Source organism: Polistes fuscatus, unplaced genomic scaffold (assembly GCF_010416935.1).
Source record: "Polistes fuscatus isolate 324 unplaced genomic scaffold, CU_Pfus_HIC Scaffold4, whole genome shotgun sequence".
In the NCBI taxonomy this organism is placed as follows: Eukaryota; Metazoa; Arthropoda; class Insecta; order Hymenoptera; family Vespidae; genus Polistes; species Polistes fuscatus.
The window spans coordinates 338,368-345,000 of NW_025113118.1; the positions used below are offsets into that span (position 1 = coordinate 338,368).

At 40.3% G+C, this 6,633-nt stretch overlaps 1 protein-coding gene and 2 long non-coding RNA genes across 6 annotated transcripts in view; 2 read left to right on the forward strand and 1 right to left on the reverse strand.

The window, feature by feature from the left end:
- Nucleotides 1-6,633, forward strand: part of LOC122521273 (UPF0489 protein C5orf22 homolog) — a 443,816-nt gene that overhangs the window by 98,189 nt on the left and 338,994 nt on the right. The gene's annotated exons all lie outside the window — the stretch shown is intronic.
- LOC122521278 overlaps nt 1-6,633 on the reverse strand; it is a 32,781-nt gene that overhangs the window by 8,015 nt on the left and 18,133 nt on the right. The window lies entirely within an intron of this gene.
- LOC122521274 overlaps nt 617-6,633 on the forward strand; it is a 61,361-nt gene continuing 55,344 nt past the window's right edge. For both annotated transcript variants that reach the window (XR_006304716.1, XR_006304715.1), the window contains exon 1: nt 617-2,200. This is a non-coding gene — a long non-coding RNA (uncharacterized LOC122521274). The remainder of the gene's footprint in view (nt 2,201-6,633) is intronic.

Sequence of the window (6,633 nt, forward strand, 5' to 3'; positions counted from 1 at the left end):
CGGTTGTTTTTTTTTTTTTAAAAGCACACGTTCACTCACGTCGATTAAGAAATTGACATCACACGCGTTACGCGGTGTTTTGTGAACGAAGGGCTTGTTGTTTATCGGATTGATACTTTGGATTTCGACGGTGACAGTGAGAGTATTAGAGCGTTCTTTTTGAGTGTTAGCATGGATGATTTTAATGGAAGCCGGTGTCGAGCGTGATTCTAAGGGATTTTTTTCGATAGGTTTCCCTTTTTTCGTTGTTTTGTGAAATACAAAATCAAGGATAATCACGTTTCAACGTTAAATTGTTTTCTTTTTTTAAATGATTTGTTTATAAATTTTCAAGTTTGCTTTAGTGAATATCTGTTGAAGACTCTCTTCTTTTTCCGGGAAATACAATTTTTCAATTTTGTATTTTCCTTTTAATCGACTTTCTTTAATCCGGATTATTACTGACGTCAACGGTACGTAGTTAAAATATATCGACCGATTAATTTAGCGATTAGAAGAGGAATTTCCATGAACATTAGCGACGAAATGAGCGGACGATTAAGATTAACAGAATAATTAGTAGATTTCTTCTCGTCGCGATAATCACGATAAACGATAGTTTCTCTCCTTTCTAAGAGCTGGCTATGCCTTATGCTCGATCTATTTTTCTTCTTTTTATTTTTACATTGCACCGCCATTTTGCAAGTTAACGTCTATCGAGATTGGAATCACACGCAATTTCCTTACGACTGTGTTGATAAATGGAGAATATATAGCACATGTTATTTGTTCTTTTTTAAATACCTCCGAGTTCTTAGAGTTGTTTGCGTTGCCGATTCGTTAGCGCGGAAATCGCTGAGAACTCGCGAAGGAGGAGGATCGGAAGGAAACGTCACGGTGTTGTCGCTTTCGCGAAAACGAGTCACGAGGATCGAGCCGATGCTCGCTCCGAGACGTCCTCCTCGCAGTCTCATTTTAATTAAACGAAATTCCGCATCTAACAAAGGGCGGCAAGCCAGCCGGATAATTCGAAAGGGCAGATACGTGCTTCCTGGTTGGTCGAGTCGGTGGATGCGGGTGGTGGCGGCGAGGGAAGAGGGTCGACGGAGGTAGGAACCGGTTCTAGCTTTCCCCCGGGGTAGCTGGGTACCGTCGAGAGATGTTGGTGGAGGGAGGAAGAAGAAGAGTGAGAGAGAGAGAAAGAAAGAAATAGAGAAAGAGAGGGAGCTCGGACGAAAGCGAGAGAAAGAAAAAGGCAAAGAGAAGAATGAGCGTGGATGGGAGAGGCTCGATGGATGAAAAGAGAGAGTGAGGGAGGGAGGGAGAGAGAAAGAGAGAAAGAGAGCCTCCGGAGTGGGATCGATAAAGGGAGTGTCGGCACGAGAATCTGGCATGAGGAACGCGAGGGTGGCCCTCGCCCTAAACGATCACCTTAAGCGGGTCAACGCGTTCCTCGTCCTGTACGAAAACGATAGTCTAGAACGGCTTCATTAACCTCACGTACTAGATGCTTTTAGAATAAAATTGGAAGGATCTTCCATAGGAATATCTTCAATATGTACATTTCAGATATCTCTTTAATCATCGATTAAATTTCATTAAAGTTTCATTGAAAACTGAATAAGAAGCAGTTCATACTAAAGAAGTCGTAAATTTCGTGTTACGGCTTTGCAACTAGAGAACTCTTTGTTCTCCCTCGGGCTCTTGGATTTTATCGCTTATTCTACATTTATTATGACGGATAACGTCGCCGTTGAAGTCGGCGTCTTTGCTTTTTCGTATCTTCAAACGAGAAACCGATTGTTGTAAGTGGTATAATTTAAAAAGTCGGAAGAGCGTGTAAAACCGTTCGCTTTTCGTCAGAGCGGAAGCTTAATAATAATCCTCGATCGTCGTTACGGAATCGTTATACTTTGTTATTACTGCGATGCACCGTTGGCACGACGCGTCTACGGCCTTTAACTACCACGCTATTCATTAACGTCGACCGAATAAATTTATTGTACTTTAACGCGAGGCGTTTACCTTCCACGACATAAATCCATTCGAAACCCTCCTCCTTTCTCAGCGACTTCGTTTCTCTTTATCCCTTTTTCTCTCTCGTAAACCGGACTGTCTTATGCGTTCAGGTGAAGGGAAGGACGCAGGTGTTTCCTCGTCGACTTTTCGTGACTACGAAATATCTCAGGCAATTCGTCGCTAATGAATTTAATTTTAATAGGTAAGAACATGAAACGCTATCAACAATTGATACTATATATATATTTATTGTTACGAATGAGTTTAGCGAATTATTTTCAAAATCGATCGTTGAAAATCGTTTTTGATAATCTGGTTAGCGATCAAAAAATCGCAGGACAAAAGATTCTTTTTTGCTGAGTTGAGTTATCCCTACGTGACACGCGGGTCGCGTTATCTGGCAGGCTATATGAAACAAGGGTGGAATTTCGAAGGGGGACGAGTAATCCTTGTAGGCGGATTACTTGGGATTTTTCTTGGCTTTGGGGTAAAGAAAGGAAACGAGAGAAAAGAAGCATTTCCTTCGAAGGAGCAGGCTCCGTATTCCTAACCAAACCCTCGCTGATGACACATTGTCTTTCCTTCGGCTTTCCTCTATTTTCTTTACTTTACCTTTGTGCGAAAAGTACATGTTAGCACCAATCTAGAGAAGATCGTTTTTCGTTTCGAAATAGAGTATGCATCTAAAAAAAATAATTTCAATTCTAAACTGATATTATTTTTAGAAGATAATCGATGTTCTATCGTGATATATAATAGCGCTAAATTACAAGAAAGAACAAGATCCATTTGAAAGGAAATATAGCTCTGTTCTCCCTCTCATCCTATCCAAGTACCCGTACCCTCGAATTTTATCTCCCGCTTTCACCCACGCACCTTCCCAAGGCATTGGCGCGCGTGAGCGTAACGCAAGGCACTTTGCCTTTGTACTCACACTATCGAGGGAGGCGCGGTTTATAATATGATACGCTCTCACCGAAATAATGTTCCTCCAGCAACCCCACCGACTCCATCTCTCCTCTTTTCTTTTCTTTCTCCTCGCTTGGGTCTTTTTCTTCCACGGAGTTTCTCATCTATCAACAGTTTTCTTTTCCCTCCTCAGGCCTCGCTTCCTCTTTTCCTCTCGCATGCCGTACGCTTTTCCGGGCAAGATTTATGAAATGGTACTTTGTACGGTTCCATTTTAGCGTACGCCTCGATTTACTCGGTCGGAGTTGCGTCTGGGGCCTCCCGACGTCGTCTTATTTCTAAAGTTTTCTTCTCCTTGCCGCTACGAAGATGAGAACGAGAGAGAAAGAGAAAGAGTGAGAGGGGGGGAGGGAGAGAGAACGTACAACTCGGGCACGCCCCTACAGGATGTCTCAGAAGTCTAATCTCCCATCCACAAATCGACGCCGTTAATCTCTCCTCAGTGTAGGCATCACCTTGATGGACACACTGCTATGGTTTTGTCTTAATTATTTCTCTTAACTATGCTGTCGAATTTAAAACCGACTACGTTTCTCTCTTTCTCTTTTAGCCTTCCTTTCTCTATCTTTCTCCATCAGTCTCTTTTCCTCTCTATTTCTTGATGTCTTCCGAAGAACGTGTTTCGTAAGTCACGGACCGTTGCCGATTGAAATATTTCCTTGGATCGGTGCCATTATCGTTCTTGTCTGTGGGCTAAAGCAGCTCACGCCTTTCGCTCATAAGATATAGAGAGAGTTTATGTTTATTCTACTTACTAATCTTTTCGCTCGTCGGTCTCTTTATTCGAGCGAGCATATCTATTTATTCACTACCTACGCGTTATTTTACACAGGAAAATATGCTATCGGAGTGGTAGAATGTAAAACAATCCTAGATTGTGAAGATATTTCCATCGTTAAGGTGTTCAACGTTTCAAGATGATTTCAAAACGTTCAGCTATTCCAAAAATTCGAAAGTCACGAGCGAGACGTCGACTTGAGAAACACGTTCGCACCATTTTCGCCAGCATTCTCAGATACTTTTCCATTTACTTTGTTTTTTGTACTCCTTTTTCTTCTTCTTTTTGACTTCAGTCGATTACGTTCCCTTAGAAAATCATCGTTGCGTTTGTACGCCTTGTGCGTGGCACGCATGTCCAAAGAGCCCTATTCGAGATTCACTTAAGTTCTTTTCGGGGGTTGGTTGAAAGTCTTTCCTCGTGTGAGGGAAAAGATGGTATACAAAAATGGATGGATTCTTAGAGTGCGGATACGATATTAGCGCGCCACCCTTCGTGCCACACCCACATCCATCAACTTAAAATCTCTCGATTTTCAAGCTCGTCCTTTTTCTTGTTCTTAAAAAAATGTTCTCTCTCTCTCTCTCTCTCTCTTTTTGTTTATTCCTTTCGAAACGTTCGTCTGTTTCTTCGAATCTTACTTTAGTTTGTCTTTTATCGTTTTCTTATATCCTTTTTCTCTTATCTTACTTTTGTAAACGAGATTCGAATAATGACGAGAGAACTCCCAAGGAAATATTTTATTTTACTTCTCTCTTTGCTGTGTGTCGTTTTCACACGTTAGTCGACGAGCATAAACGTATACTTACTGTACACTCGTATCGAGAAGACGTTGTACTTCAAAAGAGTTAGTTTCGTTGGGTAGGCACGTTAAAGTTTATAGTCCTACGTTAACAGAAACGCAGCCGTATTTCAAGTTTAATTTGGTTGTTCGCGATTCGCTCTTGGTAAGTTCGTCAAATATTCGAATATACTCGCTATGCCATCGCCAAACATGGAAATTCGAATATGCGTCGGTTTTAGCGAACACATGTGGGATATTAAAATTCGAAATTGTAATAACAGCTCTCTTTCTTTTTCTCTCTCGTTATTTCTTTATCTTTTTCGCAAAAAAGAAAATACAGGAACTATGTTAACGCGTTGTAGCAACCTACTCTTGTCTGAGTAGAAATATGTAATCGTCGATAAGCATCAACATAAAAAATAAATGCAAAAGAATCGGAGAATAGAAAGAGAAGGCTGTTTAACGTTTAATAAAATATGTACCTATCGAGCTATGTAATACTTATGTGCATCGCGTATCGCATGCTTACCGTACGATCGTTCGGACTCATGCTTTTATCGTACTTTATTCCACCTATACTCATTCCGTACGAAAATATCTTTGTGAAAGAATAGCAGCTGGTCGATCGTGTCGGTACTTTATGCTTGCTTTATCATCGATTTTATGGAAAAGATCGATTACAGTTTCGATTCTAAATTAGCATTACGCCGAAGGAAATGAATGGGTTTTTCTACGCGCGTTGAGCGTGTCGAGATATGGTTCTTGATCGTGCAAAAACGCTATTCTATGTAGCATTCAATTTCATTTTTTTCTTCTCTCTATATGTACCTAATACTTTCAATATATATCGTGTTAAATCTCGTAGAAGTTATCTTAGACGGTAGCCTTCGAGAAGATATAAGGAAAGGCGAGAGGTAAAAAGAGGGACACGCAGGCGTTCTGGCACGTGGTGCAAAACTCATATTTATCATTAGCCTCTGGTAGCTATGGGTAATTAAAGCTGTTCCCCGTACTCTGACCCAGATATTAATTAGGCGTTCGCGGACATCTCTCGATGACGGGCCACCACGTCGTATTGAGTACGCGTTGCGTTTCTTACTGTAATAAAGTTGTGTTTTCATCATTAATCGTCGACTGGCAGTATGCTCTCTTGCTCCTCGTTTGTGCGCATCGTTAGCAGCCCGTCTAAATACAGAAGAAGGAAGTCGCGTGAACGGACGTGAGTACATGAACGTTAGTATGTGAGGACGATAGGGCAGGTGTATTCGCTTGCAACAATTTGTCGGTCGATTCTTTTACGGTGCCTTTTAGGGCTACGCTCTTCTCTCCTCTTCTCTTCTCTCCTTTCCTCTTCTTTTCTCTTCTCTCCTCTCCTCTCCTCTTCTCTCTTCTTCTCTTCTCTTCTCTTCTCTCTTTTCTTTTCTTTTCTTATCTTATTGTCACTTCTTTTCTCTCCTTTCTTCGAGCAATTACGAAACGTACTTGAGGAATCAGTCGAACGACCGCTCGTTCCGTCACCTTGTCTTGTTTGCCAAGAAAATTATTTTAAGGCGAGGTATAATTAAGGACCAAGGGCTAATCGGTACGGTAATAAATTTTCCATCTCTTAGGAATCATTAACATATGGTTAAGATTTTAGGATAGAATCGAAATTAAGAATAGTATTTGAAAAAAATGAAATTCTACACGGATATACTATTTATTCTCTTGTCCATAGAATTATCGTTAATTAACACTAAACCTATCAATAATTTAGATCTACTTATTTTACCATGGCCGGTTAAGTTATATCTCTTGCAATTAAACGCAAGTAGTAGTAAATTTGGCACTGACTTAAATAATAAGTAAAACAATTGTTATAATTATAAATATTCGTAAAATCAAATAAAGAGAGTTTTAATCAAAAATTATAAATTGTTCGCTTGACAATTCGTAATACGTTTGGTGTTAAACCACGTGACGATCATTCGAAATGTACTTTTACTACGTTTAGATGTTTCTTCTAGTCGCAATAAAACTCGATAACTATCTAATATTGAAGTCTTCTTCCGTTCGACAATATGCTAGCTATATTCTTAGATATTCAACCGTCACGGATATAAGA